Below are 15655 nucleotides of genomic sequence, written 5' to 3' on the forward strand. Positions count from 1 at the left end.
CAAACGGTCACTATAGAACACCAGTGTTTGTAACGTGTAACTTAATACCGTGATAAATTCAAATTCAAATACGTAACGCACGCGTTAAGAGGCGTCTAACACTATTGCATTACAAGTTCTATTAGTAGTGACCGTTTGTATATGGGTGTATTGAATTACGATTATTACGTAAATTCATCAAGATCGTTTTACCGATTTAACATCACCAAGCCGGGCTCCCTGTGGTTGTAACGGGAAAAACGAAGTTGTGACATCACAACTGTGTTTACATACCCTCATGCAAACATGGCTATCAACCAATCACAGCGTGCGTGCTATTTAATTTATTTTATAAATAGGTATATATAAAGTCACGTACTTGCAACACAGAAATCCGAAGTAAATAACCAAAGAGAAGAGACGATAGCACAGGCGTTCATTTCCCTTTTTCTCTTGGATGCATTCTCGTACTTTGGCAACTATTCCACAAAGATAATGTCGACCGATTAACTTTCTTGGGATGGAGATTGAGGAATACGAACCTGGGACGAAATGGTGTACTCGGCGAAAGGATATTAGAGAAAAAACACTCCCCACGTGTAAGGTTTGTGATAAGCTTAAGTTTTACCTAACGGACGCAAATAGCCTAATATTCACCAAATTGTTTAACTTAACAAAACCTAATTTGCCAGACATATGGCTTTTAATTGGTATTAAAGTTTCGAATTGTTTTTAGCCACATACTTCGAACCATATGACGGTCAAGAAATGCAGTCAAAAGTTTCACGAGCGATTCCTCTAGATCATGATTTTCTATTTTAAGGGCACGTATAAAAATAGTTCATAAAAAATTCCCTTCGTATTTGATTTTATGATCATTTCCTCATCGTCTGGACTTTGCTTTGCCACTGTCTTTATTACTACGCAAAATATTAAAGAAAAACACTCCCCACGTGTAAGGTTTGTGATAAGCTTAAGTTTTACCAAATGGACGCAAATAGCCTAATATTCATCAAATTGTTTAACTTAACAAAACCTAATTTGGCAGACATATGGCTTTTAATTGGTATTAAAGTTTCGAATTGTCTTCAGCCGCATACTTCGAACCATACATATGACGGTCAAGAAATGCAGTCAAAAGTTTCACTAAATAGTGATATTTAAAAAATAGAAAACAAAGGATTCTGTATGAAATAGTACTAATTAGTACTATTTACTGTTCGCGGTTTTAGTGCGTGCACTCTAACATTAAAAAATTTACTAAATTGTAGGAAAGCTTTATAAAAGTATTTCAGTGTTAAGCAGTTTAGAATATGAACACTCACTTTAGCTACCAGTGTAGCGTTAGGGACTGAAGCTGTTGGCTACAGTACCTATAGAGATTACGATCTTCATGGTTAGTGAGCGCGTATACAGTTTTTATTCACGAGTTGTGAAGAATCAAACGAACAAGCGAGTACAACTGTAAAACAGTACAAGCGAACTAACCATGATGTAATTTATTTATTTTATAAGTTCTGAGATATTACAAGTAAAGATTTTTTGAACTTGGAGTTGAGAGAAAAAATTTATTGAACCTCGAACGATAATTGGTTAACTGAAATAGAAATGTCTCTTTCTAATAGTGTGATAAACTTGTAAATATAAGTATACTTAGATCTGATTTGTGTACTTGTTAAATATTAAAGTGAAAACCAATCACAAAAACACCTTATAATGACTAATACACGAAAAATATAATACTTCCTTTTCCTTTCTGTTTGAGTTCTCATTGCTTTGATTGCAAAGCTTTTCGTGTCTGTGCAAAGTCAGCATATTTGATGATGCTCACCCCATAATTTTTCTTCTTTAGATATCATTCAAAACTGGCTATAAAAGCCCGTAGAGAGCTTGGTTCGTAGTTTTTGTTGGCTGGTTCATCTTTCTTATGGACACCGAGGATGAATTCACTGAGGTATTCATTGAGTTCTTTCGCAGGAATCTTTTCTATAGCACTAGGAGTGCCACATCGTTCTGTGTCTTTTTTTTCTAGTGTTTTCGTTTTCCTGGCTCTCAATAAACTCAGTGATTGAGTCCATTTGAGCAAATCTTGAGCAACAACCTTCCATGTTTAAGAACTTTTGGCAACAAACACTCAAAAGCAAGCTGACACTTTCTGCATGAAGCAAAATACTGCAGTACTCTCAGGTTCAGTACACTAGATCCTACTGTCGACTGCAGGCTACTTTTCTTTGGCAAATTAGTCAAACATAACTTCATTAAATGGGATTTAATAAGCCCTGGATCCTCCTCTGCTACAGTCTATAGTAATTGTTTTAAAGTTATTGATTTGCAATTTTCTTTCCCTTTCCGATTTATGCCATAAAGCATTAGCATATATCTTATGAAGTTCGTTTAAACTGAAATACATGTGAGCATCCTGTTTACAAAGAGTTGTCATGATCACTTCATACTTGACTGGCTTTCAAAGTAGTTCCTTACTACTAAACACCTTAGTAATGGCTCCTTGCAAGTATTTATGATATTTTTAGCAAGTTTGAGCTTGTAAACAAACAGTTTCACATTGATTTGGTGTAATATATAGATGTAAAGTCATAAGGGATGGTAGGTAGTAACAGCTTTAATGCATGTTTTGGTAGCTAAAGTGAGTGTTTGGGTGACGAGACTCATTATATATCTTGACTTAATCTTAGAGTGCAAACAATTAATCTGTGAAACACTATTTACTAATAAATAGTACAAAATAGTACTAATTAATCAATAGAAAACAATGGAATTTGCATTAAATTGTGCTATTTAGTAATTACTAAAGTTTCACGGTTATATTGTTAGCACTCTAGTTGGATCTGTTGTTTAATTTGGTGATTTGATTGCATGCCCAAAAATTATCAAAAACTGCTTTACAAATGTTTTTATAAAGCTTTGCAATGCCTCTTGGTAGTGAATAGGATTCAATGTGTACTGGAGTGTTCAGTGGTGAGACTCAAACAACTTTGTTTGATCAGTCATATCATGTCATGAGTGCCCAAAAATGATTAAAAACTGCTTTACAAATGTTTTCATAAAGCTTTTACTACAGAAAGTACCATATATGGGCATTGGCTATTTGCTGAGTTAGCGGTTGAGTTGAGTTTGAGTTGAGTTTGAGTTGCGCGATGGGAGGCTTTTACCTGGTCTAGAAAATAATTCTAATTCCATTTTCTGTTGAAAATATGCTTTAAATTGCAAAATCGCTGAATGTTTACCATTCCACTTCACGTAAGTCTTTTTTTATCAAACAATTGCCTTACAAGAGTTGTTCTTCATTTGGCCATCACCCCACATCTCCTATGATAACACTCATTAACATATTGGAAGTATAAACCTTGAGATCTCCAAGATGCATCAATAAAATAAAATCAAAATATTTAACTATTCAGCTATATTCTGTGTAGAATCAATGCTGAAAATATAGATTTATGTGCCATAGGCACTATAAACACCCAAGCTAGGAGATGTATTTATAAAAATGTACCATTTTTTTCTTTGCAAGAATAATATACAAAAAAGTATTTGGTCTTGAATTTTTCCCACTCAAGCCAAAGTATTTCATGATTAACACGATTATGATCATTTATAGAACAATGTATGTGTGGCTGGGATAAAGGTCTTGAAAGATTTAACTAACTTTGAGAAGATTATCATAGTTTGAGTATGTCTGCATTATACACATAATGGGGGAAATTCTTCCAAGGTATTTTTTCAATATGATCCAAATGCCTTGACTTGAAACAATTAAATTAAGGCAATAGAGGTTTTGCACCACCATGTGACAGAAACCATATATGTTGGATGGCAAGAACAATACAGTCGTTTTACATAAAGGATTCAATTCCCAAGAGCAGAGAGATTTTATTGTTCTGCCATGTGACCACAGGAAGCCCAAGCAGAATTATGTGATGGGCATGTGATATGGTGCAAAACCTCTAGAGTATAATAGTTCTAATAAGTGCTATTGAGGATTCTTGTTTTTCTGTATCTTGAAAATATCCTGGGTCTGAGGGTGTTTTGTAAAGGTAAAAAAATTATGCAGATTTTGACAAACATGAGTGAAAGTTATCCCTAATTTCAGGAATTTGGAATGTGATTACCAACTACACAGTGATATCATAAACGACAAATTATATACAGCAGAGAATTCTGGCAGTCATAATTATATTTCCTTTTATTATACGTACCACAACGCATTAGGACAGGCCAGTTTAGATAGTCTTTTTGATTGGGGCAAGAGCAGACAACTATTAGATTATTTCAAGAATTTGCAAAAATTAGACTTTTGAAGTTTACATGGGTTTCCCAACCATTCCCCTCTATTAACTATGTTCTGAGGTTAGGCTTTCTCTTAAGCTGGTACTTTTTCTGGATTTTCTAACCCTTCTCATCATCTCACCAGTTCTGAAATACTTTCCATTAATTATTGATGCATTTTTGGGGTACTAAATTCTTTGCTGACTTGGTGATTGAAATAATTGTTTTCTTTGTCTTGCCAGTCTCAACAATCTAGATGCCATTTCAATTTGAAAAAGAAGAAACTACATCACCATATATATATATATATATATGGCAACAGTGAAATTTCACCTTGAAATTTGTGAGTAAGTTGTCCTCTTGTGGTATTAAATAAGGCATGAAATTTCAGCTTTACATTTTGGGAATAACTTGTTGTTCTCTATGGTATAAGATGGTGAACATCATCAAGCATAGCATTCTACCACATGTTTCAGACATGCATTTTGGGTGAATTTTCACAAATATATCTTTTATTTGATTTTTCGCTTTTTAATTGGTCCCTGTGATGACGTCATAATTTTGTAAATTCTATATTGCATTATATCTCAGCAACGAAATGAGATAACATAGAATTATAGTTAAAGTATATGGAAAAAATGCATTCTGGGTGTGGGACTACAACACAAATTATTCAGCATTTGGTCATCTATCCTTTTGTGCCATTTTTGATGCTTGTATCTGTAAATGAACAAATTCGTACTCTTAAGGTGGCTCAACCCCATTTTTTAGAGTGCACGGGTAGTACCTGGATTTAAACGGCTATAACTCCTGTTACAGACCTAAGCTAAATGGGATTTTTAGTACACTTACTACACATGAACCAAAGTTTACACTGATGCTTAAGTTTGGTTGAAATCGAAGTTTTTTAGCACCATCATTAGGATGTCCTGGACTTTACATTTTGTGAATTATGTCAAATCCAGACCTAGCTTTAAAAGCAATTTGCATGCTTTTCCCATAATTGGTTTCTCATGCGGAAGATGCAAATATTAAATAAAATTATAGTTACACTGGTAAGAGAGTGTTGTTTTCCAACATTGTTTTTTGTTCAACCATGGTTTTCACTTTGTACTGGTTAACGATAAAATAAATGCCTAGAAGGTCTTAAAAACTCTCAGAGTTGAACAAGATAGCATCACTCTTTACAAGTGTTGACTATATATAATTGTAGTAAACCAAACTAGCATCGGTGTAAAGCCTGGTTTATGTGTATTAATTAAGTGTGTGAAAAATCATTTTCAATTTAAGGCTGCAGCAGCCCAAGTTGTATAACCTTTGCACCATCACGCGATGGCAGCCATGACAGGAGGCAGCAACAACTGAGTCTGGTCTAATCTGATTAACATGAGAGAGAATGTAGTTTGCCAGGGGAAAAGTGTACTTTGGTTTGCATCCTGAAATATTTGCCATTAATTATTGATGCGTTTTGGGGGTACTAATATATAAATTCTTTGCTGACTTGGTGATTGAAAAAAGTGTTTTCTTTGTCTTGCCAGTCTCAACAATCTAGATGCCATTTCATGTTGAAAAAGAAGAAACTACATCACCATATATATATATATATATATATATATGGCAACAGTGAAATTTCACCTTGAAATTTGTGAGTAATTTGTCCTCTTGTGGTATTAAATAAGGCATGAAATTTCAGCTTTACATTTTGGGAATAACTTGTTGTTCTCTATGGTATAAGATGGTGAACATCATCAAGCATAGCATTCTACCACATGTTTCAGACATGCATTTTGGGTGAATTTTCACAAATATTATCTTTTATTTGATTTTTCACTTTTTAATTGGTCCCTGTGATGACGTCATAATTTTGTAAATTCTATATTGCATTATATATCTCAGCAACGAAATGAGATAACAAAGAATTATAGTTAAATTATATGGAAGTAATGCTTTCTGGGTGTGGGACTACAACACAAATTATTCAGCATTTGGTCATCTATCCTTTTGTGCCATTTTTGATGCTTGTATCTGCAAACTGAACAATTGGTACTCTTAAGGTGGCTCAACCCTATTTTTTAGAGTGCACGGGTAGTATTTGGATTTAAACGGCTATAACTCCTGTTACAGACCTAAGCTAAATGGGATTTTTAGTACACTTACTACACATGAACCAAAGTTTACACTGATGCTTAAGTTTGGTTGAAATCGAAGTTTTTTAGCACCATCATTAGGATGTCCTGGACTTTACATTTTGTGAATTATGTCAAATCCAGACCTAGCTTTAAAAGCAATTTGCATGCTTTTCCCATAATTGGTTTCTCATGCGGAAGATGCAAATATTAAATAAAATTATAGTTACACTGGTAAGAGAGTGTTGTTTTCCAACATTGTTTTTTGTTCAACCATGGTTTTCACTTTGTACTGGTTAACGATAAAATAAATGCCTAGAAGGTCTTAAAAACTCTCAGAGTTGAACAAGATAGCATCACTCTTTACAAGTGTTGACTATAATTGTAGTGAACCAAACTAGCATCGGTGTAAAGCCTGGTTTATGTGTATTAATTAAGTGTGTGAAAAATCATTTTCAATTGAAGTCTGCAGCAGCCCAAGTCGTACAACCTTTGCACCATCACGCGATGGCAGCCATGACAGGAGGCAGCAACAATTGAGTCTGGTCTAATCTGATTAACATGAGAGAGAATGTAGTTTGCCAGGGGAAAAGTGTACTTTGGTTTGCGTCCTGAAATATTTGCCATTAATTATTGATGCGTTTTGGGGGTACTAATATATAAATTCTTTGCTGACTTGGTGATTGAAATAATTGTTTTCTTTGTCTTGCCAGTCTCAACAATCTAGATGCCATTTCATGTTGAAAAAGAAGAAACTACATCACCATATATATATATATATGGCAACAGTGAAATTTCACCTTGAAATTTGTGAGTAATTTGTCCTCTTGTGGTATTAAATAAGGCATGAAATTTCAGCTTTACATTTTGGGAATAACTTGTTGTTCTCTATGGTATAAGATGGTGAACATCATCAAGCATAGCATTCTACCACATGTTTCAGACATGCATTTTGGGTGAATTTTCACAAATATATCTTTTATTTGATTTTTCACTTTTTAATTGGTCCCTGTGATGACGTCATAATTTTGTAAATTCTATATTGCATTATATCTCAGCAACAAAATGAGATAACAAAGAATTATAGTTAAATTATATGGAAGTAATGCTTTCTGGGTGTGGGACTACAACACAAATTATTCAGCAATAATGGTCATTTCTCCTTTTGTGCCATTTTTGATGCTTGTATCTGCAAACTGAACAATTGGTACTCTTAAGGTGGCTCAACCCTATTTTTTAGAGTGCACGGGTAGTACTTGGGATTTAAACGGCTATAACTCCCGTTACAGACCTAAGCTAAATGGGATTTTTAGTACACTTACTACACATGAACCAAAGTTTACACTGATGCTTAAGTTTGGTTGAAATCGAAGTTTTTTAGCACCATCATTAGGATGTCCTGGACTTTACATTTTGTGAATTATGTCAAATCCAGACCTAGCTTTAAAAGCAATTTGCATGCTTTTCCCATAATTGGTTTCTCATGCGGAAGATGCAAATATTAAATAAAATTATAGTTACACTGGTAAGAGAGTGTTGTTTTCCAACATTGTTTTTTGTTCAACCATGGTTTTCACTTTGTACTGGTTAACGATAAAATAAATGCCTAGAAGGTCTTAAAAACTCTCAGAGTTGAACAAGACGGAATCACTCTTTACAAGTGTTGACTATAATTGTAGTGAACCAAACTAGCATCGGTGTAAAGCCTGGTTTATGTGTATTAATTAAGTGTGTGAAAAATCATTTTCAATTTAAGGCTGCAGCAGCCCAAGTTGTATAACCTTTGCACCATCACGCGATGGCAGCCATGACAGGAGGCAGCAACAACTGAGTCTGGTCTAATCTGATTAACATGAGAGAGAATGTAGTTTGCCAGGGGAAAAGTGTACTTTGGTTTGCATCCTGAAATATTTGCCATTAATTATTGATGCGTTTTGGGGGTACTAATATATAAATTCTTTGCTGACTTGGTGATTGAAAAAAGTGTTTTCTTTGTCTTGCCAGTCTCAACAATCTAGATGCCATTTCATGTTGAAAAAGAAGAAACTACATCACCATATATATATATATATGGCAACAGTGAAATTTCACCTTGAAATTTGTGAGTAATTTGTCCTCTTGTGGTATTAAATAAGGCATGAAATTTCAGCTTTACATTTTGGGAATAACTTGTTGTTCTCTATGGTATAAGATGGTGAACATCATCAAGCATAGCATTCTACCACATGTTTCAGACATGCATTTTGGGTGAATTTTCACAAATATTATCTTTTATTTGATTTTTCACTTTTTAATTGGTCCCTGTGATGACGTCATAATTTTGTAAATTCTATATTGCATTATATCTCAGCAACGAAATGAGATAACAAAGAATTATAGTTAAAGTATATGGAAAGTAATGCATTCTGGGTGTGGGACTACAACACAAATTATTCAGCAATAATTGGTCATCTATCCTTTTGTGCCATTTTTGATGCTTGTATCTGTAAATGAACAATTCGGTACTCTTAAGGTGGCTCAACCCCTATTTTTTAGAGTGCACGGGTAGTACCTTGGATTTAAACGGCTATAACTCCCTGTTACAGACCTAAGCTAAATGGGATTTTTAGTACACTTACTACACATGAACCAAAGTTTACACTGATGCTTAAGTTTGGTTGAAATCGAAGTTTTTTAGCACCATCATTAGGATGTCCTGGACTTTACATTTTGTGAATTATGTCAAATCCAGACCTAGCTTTAAAAGCAATTTGCATGCTTTTCCCATAATTGGTTTCTCATGCGGAAGATGCAAATATTAAATAAAATTATAGTTACACTGGTAAGAGAGTGTTGTTTTCCAACATTGTTTTTTGTTCAACCATGGTTTTCACTTTGTACTGGTTAACGATAAAATAAATGCCTAGAAGGTCTTAAAAACTCTCAGAGTTGAACAAGATAGCATCACTCTTTACAAGTGTTGACTATAATTGTAGTGAACCAAACTAGCATCGGTGTAAAGCCTGGTTTATGTGTATTAATTAAGTGTGTGAAAAATCATTTTCAATTGAAGGCTGCAGCAGCCCAAGTCGTACAACCTTTGCACCATCACGCGATGGCAGCCATGACAGGAGGCAGCAACAATTGAGTCTGGTCTAATCTGATTAACATGAGAGAGAATGTAGTTTGCCAGGGGAAAAGTGTACTTTGGTTTGCAGTCCTGAAATATTTGCCATTAATTATTGATGCGTTTTGGGGGTACTAATATATAAATTCTTTGCTGACTTGGTGATTGAAATAAGTGTTTTCTTTGTCTTGCCAGTCTCAACAATCTAGATGCCATTTCATGTTGAAAAAGAAGAAACTACATCACCATATATATATATATATATGGCAACAGTGAAATTTCACCTTGAAATTTGTGAGTAATTTGTCCTCTTGTGGTATTAAATAAGGCATGAAATTTCAGCTTTACATTTTGGGAATAACTTGTTGTTCTCTATGGTATAAGATGGTGAACATCATCAAGCATAGCATTCTACCACATGTTTCAGACATGCATTTTGGGTGAATTTTCACAAATATATCTTTTATTTGATTTTTCACTTTTTAATTGGTCCCTGTGATGACGTCATAATTTTGTAAATTCTATATTGCATTATATCTCAGCAACAAAATGAGATAACAAAGAATTATAGTTAAATTATATGGAAGTAATGCTTTCTGGGTGTGGGACTACAACACAAATTATTCAGCAATAATGGTCATTTCTCCTTTTGTGCCATTTTTGATGCTTGTATCTGCAAACTGAACAATTGGTACTCTTAAGGTGGCTCAACCCTATTTTTTAGAGTGCACGGGTAGTACTTGGGATTTAAACGGCTATAACTCCCGTTACAGACCTAAGCTAAATGGGATTTTTAGTACACTTACTACACATGAACCAAAGTTTACACTGATGCTTAAGTTTGGTTGAAATCGAAGTTTTTTAGCACCATCATTAGGATGTCCTGGACTTTACATTTTGTGAATTATGTCAAATCCAGACCTAGCTTTAAAAGCAATTTGCATGCTTTTCCCATAATTGGTTTCTCATGCGGAAGATGCAAATATTAAATAAAATTATAGTTACACTGGTAAGAGAGTGTTGTTTTCCAACATTGTTTTTTGTTCAACCATGGTTTTCACTTTGTACTGGTTAACGATAAAATAAATGCCTAGAAGGTCTTAAAAACTCTCAGAGTTGAACAAGATAGCATCACTCTTTACAAGTGTTGACTATAATTGTAGTGAACCAAACTAGCATCGGTGTAAAGCCTGGTTTATGTGTATTAATTAAGTGTGTGAAAAATCATTTTCAATTGAAGTCTGCAGCAGCCCAAGTCGTACAACCTTTGCACCATCACGCGATGGCAGCCATGACAGGAGGCAGCAACAATTGAGTCTGGTCTAATCTGATTAACATGAGAGAGAATGTAGTTTGCCAGGGGAAAAGTGTACTTTGGTTTGCGTCCTGAAATATTTGCCATTAATTATTGATGCGTTTTGGGGGTACTAATATATAAATTCTTTGCTGACTTGGTGATTGAAATAATTGTTTTCTTTGTCTTGCCAGTCTCAACAATCTAGATGCCATTTCATGTTGAAAAAGAAGAAACTACATCACCATATATATATATATATGGCAACAGTGAAATTTCACCTTGAAATTTGTGAGTAATTTGTCCTCTTGTGGTATTAAATAAGGCATGAAATTTCAGCTTTACATTTTGGGAATAACTTGTTGTTCTCTATGGTATAAGATGGTGAACATCATCAAGCATAGCATTCTACCACATGTTTCAGACATGCATTTTGGGTGAATTTTCACAAATATATCTTTTATTTGATTTTTCACTTTTTAATTGGTCCCTGTGATGACGTCATAATTTTGTAAATTCTATATTGCATTATATCTCAGCAACAAAATGAGATAACAAAGAATTATAGTTAAATTATATGGAAGTAATGCTTTCTGGGTGTGGGACTACAACACAAATTATTCAGCAATAATGGTCATTTCTCCTTTTGTGCCATTTTTGATGCTTGTATCTGCAAACTGAACAATTGGTACTCTTAAGGTGGCTCAACCCTATTTTTTAGAGTGCACGGGTAGTACTTGGGATTTAAACGGCTATAACTCCCGTTACAGACCTAAGCTAAATGGGATTTTTAGTACACTTACTACACATGAGCCAAAGTTTACACTGATGCTTAAGTTTGGTTGAAATCGAAGTTTTTTAGCACCATCATTAGGATGTCCTGGACTTTACATTTTGTGAATTATGTCAAATCCAGACCTAGCTTTAAAAGCAATTTGCATGCTTTTCCCATAATTGGTTTCTCATGCGGAAGATGCAAATATTAAATAAAATTATAGTTACACTGGTAAGAGAGTGTTGTTTTCCAACATTGTTTTTTGTTCAACCATGGTTTTCACTTTGTACTGGTTAACGATAAAATAAATGCCTAGAAGGTCTTAAAAACTCTCAGAGTTGAACAAGACGGAATCACTCTTTACAAGTGTTGACTATAATTGTAGTGAACCAAACTAGCATCGGTGTAAAGCCTGGTTTATGTGTATTAATTAAGTGTGTGAAAAATCATTTTCAATTTAAGGCTGCAGCAGCCCAAGTTGTATAACCTTTGCACCATCACGCGATGGCAGCCATGACAGGAGGCAGCAACAACTGAGTCTGGTCTAATCTGATTAACATGAGAGAGAATGTAGTTTGCCAGGGGAAAAGTGTACTTTGGTTTGCATCCTGAAATATTTGCCATTAATTATTGATGCGTTTTGGGGGTACTAATATATAAATTCTTTGCTTACTTGGTGATTGAAAAAAGTGTTTTCTTTGTCTTGCCAGTCTCAACAATCTAGATGCCATTTCATGTTGAAAAAGAAGAAACTACATCACCATATATATATATATATATATATATATATGGCAACAGTGAAATTTCACCTTGAAATTTGTGAGTAATTTGTCCTCTTGTGGTATTAAATAAGGCATGAAATTTCAGCTTTACATTTTGGGAATAACTTGTTGTTCTCTATGGTATAAGATGGTGAACATCATCAAGCATAGCATTCTACCACATGTTTCAGACATGCATTTTGGGTGAATTTTCACAAATATATCTTTTATTTGATTTTTCACTTTTTAATTGGTCCCTGTGATGACGTCATAATTTTGTAAATTCTATATTGCATTATATCTCAGCAACAAAATGAGATAACAAAGAATTATAGTTAAATTATATGGAAGTAATGCTTTCTGGGTGTGGGACTACAACACAAATTATTCAGCAATAATGGTCATTTCTCCTTTTGTGCCATTTTTGATGCTTGTATCTGCAAACTGAACAATTGGTACTCTTAAGGTGGCTCAACCCTATTTTTTAGAGTGCACGGGTAGTACTTGGGATTTAAACGGCTATAACTCCCGTTACAGACCTAAGCTAAATGGGATTTTTAGTACACTTACTACACATGAACCAAAGTTTACACTGATGCTTAAGTTTGGTTGAAATCGAAGTTTTTTAGCACCATCATTAGGATGTCCTGGACTTTACATTTTGTGAATTATGTCAAATCCAGACCTAGCTTTAAAAGCAATTTGCATGCTTTTCCCATAATTGGTTTCTCATGCGGAAGATGCAAATATTAAATAAAATTATAGTTACACTGGTAAGAGAGTGTTGTTTTCCAACATTGTTTTTTGTTCAACCATGGTTTTCACTTTGTACTGGTTAACGATAAAATAAATGCCTAGAAGGTCTTAAAAACTCTCAGAGTTGAACAAGACGGAATCACTCTTTACAAGTGTTGACTATAATTGTAGTGAACCAAACTAGCATCGGTGTAAAGCCTGGTTTATGTGTATTAATTAAGTGTGTGAAAAATCATTTTCAATTTAAGGCTGCAGCAGCCCAAGTTGTATAACCTTTGCACCATCACGCGATGGCAGCCATGACAGGAGGCAGCAACAACTGAGTCTGGTCTAATCTGATTAACATGAGAGAGAATGTAGTTTGCCAGGGGAAAAGTGTACTTTGGTTTGCATCCTGAAATATTTGCCATTAATTATTGATGCGTTTTGGGGGTACTAATATATAAATTCTTTGCTGACTTGGTGATTGAAAAAAGTGTTTTCTTTGTCTTGCCAGTCTCAACAATCTAGATGCCATTTCATGTTGAAAAAGAAGAAACTACATCACCATATATATATATATATATATATATATATGGCAACAGTGAAATTTCACCTTGAAATTTGTGAGTAATTTGTCCTCTTGTGGTATTAAATAAGGCATGAAATTTCAGCTTTACATTTTGGGAATAACTTGTTGTTCTCTATGGTATAAGATGGTGAACATCATCAAGCATAGCATTCTACCACATGTTTCAGACATGCATTTTGGGTGAATTTTCACAAATATTATCTTTTATTTGATTTTTCACTTTTTAATTGGTCCCTGTGATGACGTCATAATTTTGTAAATTCTATATTGCATTATATATCTCAGCAACGAAATGAGATAACAAAGAATTATAGTTAAATTATATGGAAGTAATGCTTTCTGGGTGTGGGACTACAACACAAATTATTCAGCATTTGGTCATCTATCCTTTTGTGCCATTTTTGATGCTTGTATCTGCAAACTGAACAATTGGTACTCTTAAGGTGGCTCAACCCTATTTTTTAGAGTGCACGGGTAGTATTTGGATTTAAACGGCTATAACTCCTGTTACAGACCTAAGCTAAATGGGATTTTTAGTACACTTACTACACATGAACCAAAGTTTACACTGATGCTTAAGTTTGGTTGAAAACGAAGTTTTTTAGCAACATCATTAGGATGTCCTGGACTTTACATTTTGTGAATTATGTCAAATCCAGACCTAGCTTTAAAAGCAATTTGCATGCTTTTCCCATAATTGGTTTCTCATGCGGAAGATGCAAATATTAAATAAAATTATAGTTACACTGGTAAGAGAGTGTTGTTTTCCAACATTGTTTTTTGTTCAACCATGGTTTTCACTTTGTACTGGTTAACGATAAAATAAATGCCTAGAAGATCTTAAACTCTCAGAGTTGAACAAGACGGCATCACTCTTTACAAGTGTTGACTATAATTGTAGTGAACCAAACTAGCATCAGTGTAAAGCCTGGTTTATGTGTATTAATTAAGTGTGTGAAAAATCATTTTCAATTTAAGGCTGCAGCAGCCCAAGTTGTATAACCTTTGCACCATCACGCGATGGCAGCCATGACAGGAGGCAGCAACAATTGAATCTGGTCTAATCTGATTAACATGAGAGAGAATGTAGTTTCCCAGGAATACCGGTCTTTTCGAACCAAAGTCTTTTCGATCCAGGTCTTTTCGAACCAGGTCCAACTCGTGAATGAAACCGGTAAATCTTTATTCTCCCTCGCGTCCGTTTTTAGTGTCGGTCGTCACGCAACGCAGGGAGCGTTGCGTAATGACCGACACTAAAAACAGATGCGAGGGAGACTAGTAAATCTTCTATTTGATAACGAGTTATTTATTGATTTTTGGAATCTTCTTAAAAAACTTATTTATATTCAAGATGCTTTAAAATACCTTTCAAACAAATAAAGTAGGGGAGCGAACATCGCGAATGAGTTTAAAAAAGTCTGTAAAAGACGCGAACGAACAGATGATGTGTGACGTGTTACATGTGAAACTTGTCAATGAAACCTGCAAACTATCCGATTTATGTAAGAAATATTTGCTTGTTTGCCCAAATCTTTCTGCGAAAACTTTTTTTTATTATCCAAGAAGCTTTAAAATACCTGTCAAACGAATAAAAACAGAGAAACATCACAAAAGAATAAAGAGAAAACAGATAATTCGCGAATTAAAGGAGCGATACATAACACAACACATTTTATATACACATACATTAGAAAAAGCAGTTCATGATAAACATAAAACCAGTCTTATTCAGCAAAAAAAGTTTCATATACGCATTTTATAATATATTTTATATTAAACTCACGGCAAATAAAGTAGGGGAAACATCGCGAAGGAGTTAAAAATTTAAGACGCGAACAAAAATGTGTGTGACAACAAGAGTGTTACATGTGAAACTCCTAATGAAACCGGCAAACTAGAGTCACTCTATCCGATTTGTGTATTTGATTGAAATATTTTGCTTGTTTGCCCAAATCTTGAGTACAAAAACACAGTTATTTTCTCCCGTAATGTTTATGTTA

The 15655-nt window shown here is 34.3% G+C and overlaps 2 long non-coding RNA genes across 3 annotated transcripts; one reads left to right on the plus strand and one right to left on the minus strand.

Moving 5' to 3' along the window:
• The first annotated feature begins 355 nt into the window (after positions 1 to 355).
• On the plus strand, positions 356 to 12331 carry LOC116301983 (uncharacterized). Of its 2 annotated transcripts, XR_016118939.1 has the most exons (9): positions 356 to 583; positions 1832 to 1933; positions 4509 to 4609; positions 5805 to 5911; positions 7106 to 7202; positions 8397 to 8493; positions 9694 to 9792; positions 10987 to 11083; positions 12278 to 12331. It is a non-coding gene; the product is annotated as an uncharacterized LOC116301983 (long non-coding RNA). The 2 variants fall into 2 exon arrangements; XR_016118940.1 differs by lacking the exons at positions 10987 to 11083; positions 12278 to 12331 and having other exon boundaries at positions 9694 to 10077.
• Positions 4166 to 7107, minus strand: LOC148904345 (uncharacterized). The gene is made up of 2 exons (XR_016118941.1): positions 5902 to 7107; positions 4166 to 4986 (listed from the first exon to the last, which is right to left on the minus strand). It is a non-coding gene; the product is annotated as an uncharacterized LOC148904345 (long non-coding RNA).
• Positions 12332 to 15655: the final 3324 nt, after the last annotated feature.

This window comes from Actinia tenebrosa, unplaced genomic scaffold, assembly GCF_029948245.1.
Source record: "Actinia tenebrosa isolate PJP-AT-01 unplaced genomic scaffold, QUT_ActTen_1.0 utg2038__unscaffolded, whole genome shotgun sequence".
NCBI classification, from domain to species: domain Eukaryota; kingdom Metazoa; phylum Cnidaria; class Anthozoa; order Actiniaria; family Actiniidae; genus Actinia; species Actinia tenebrosa.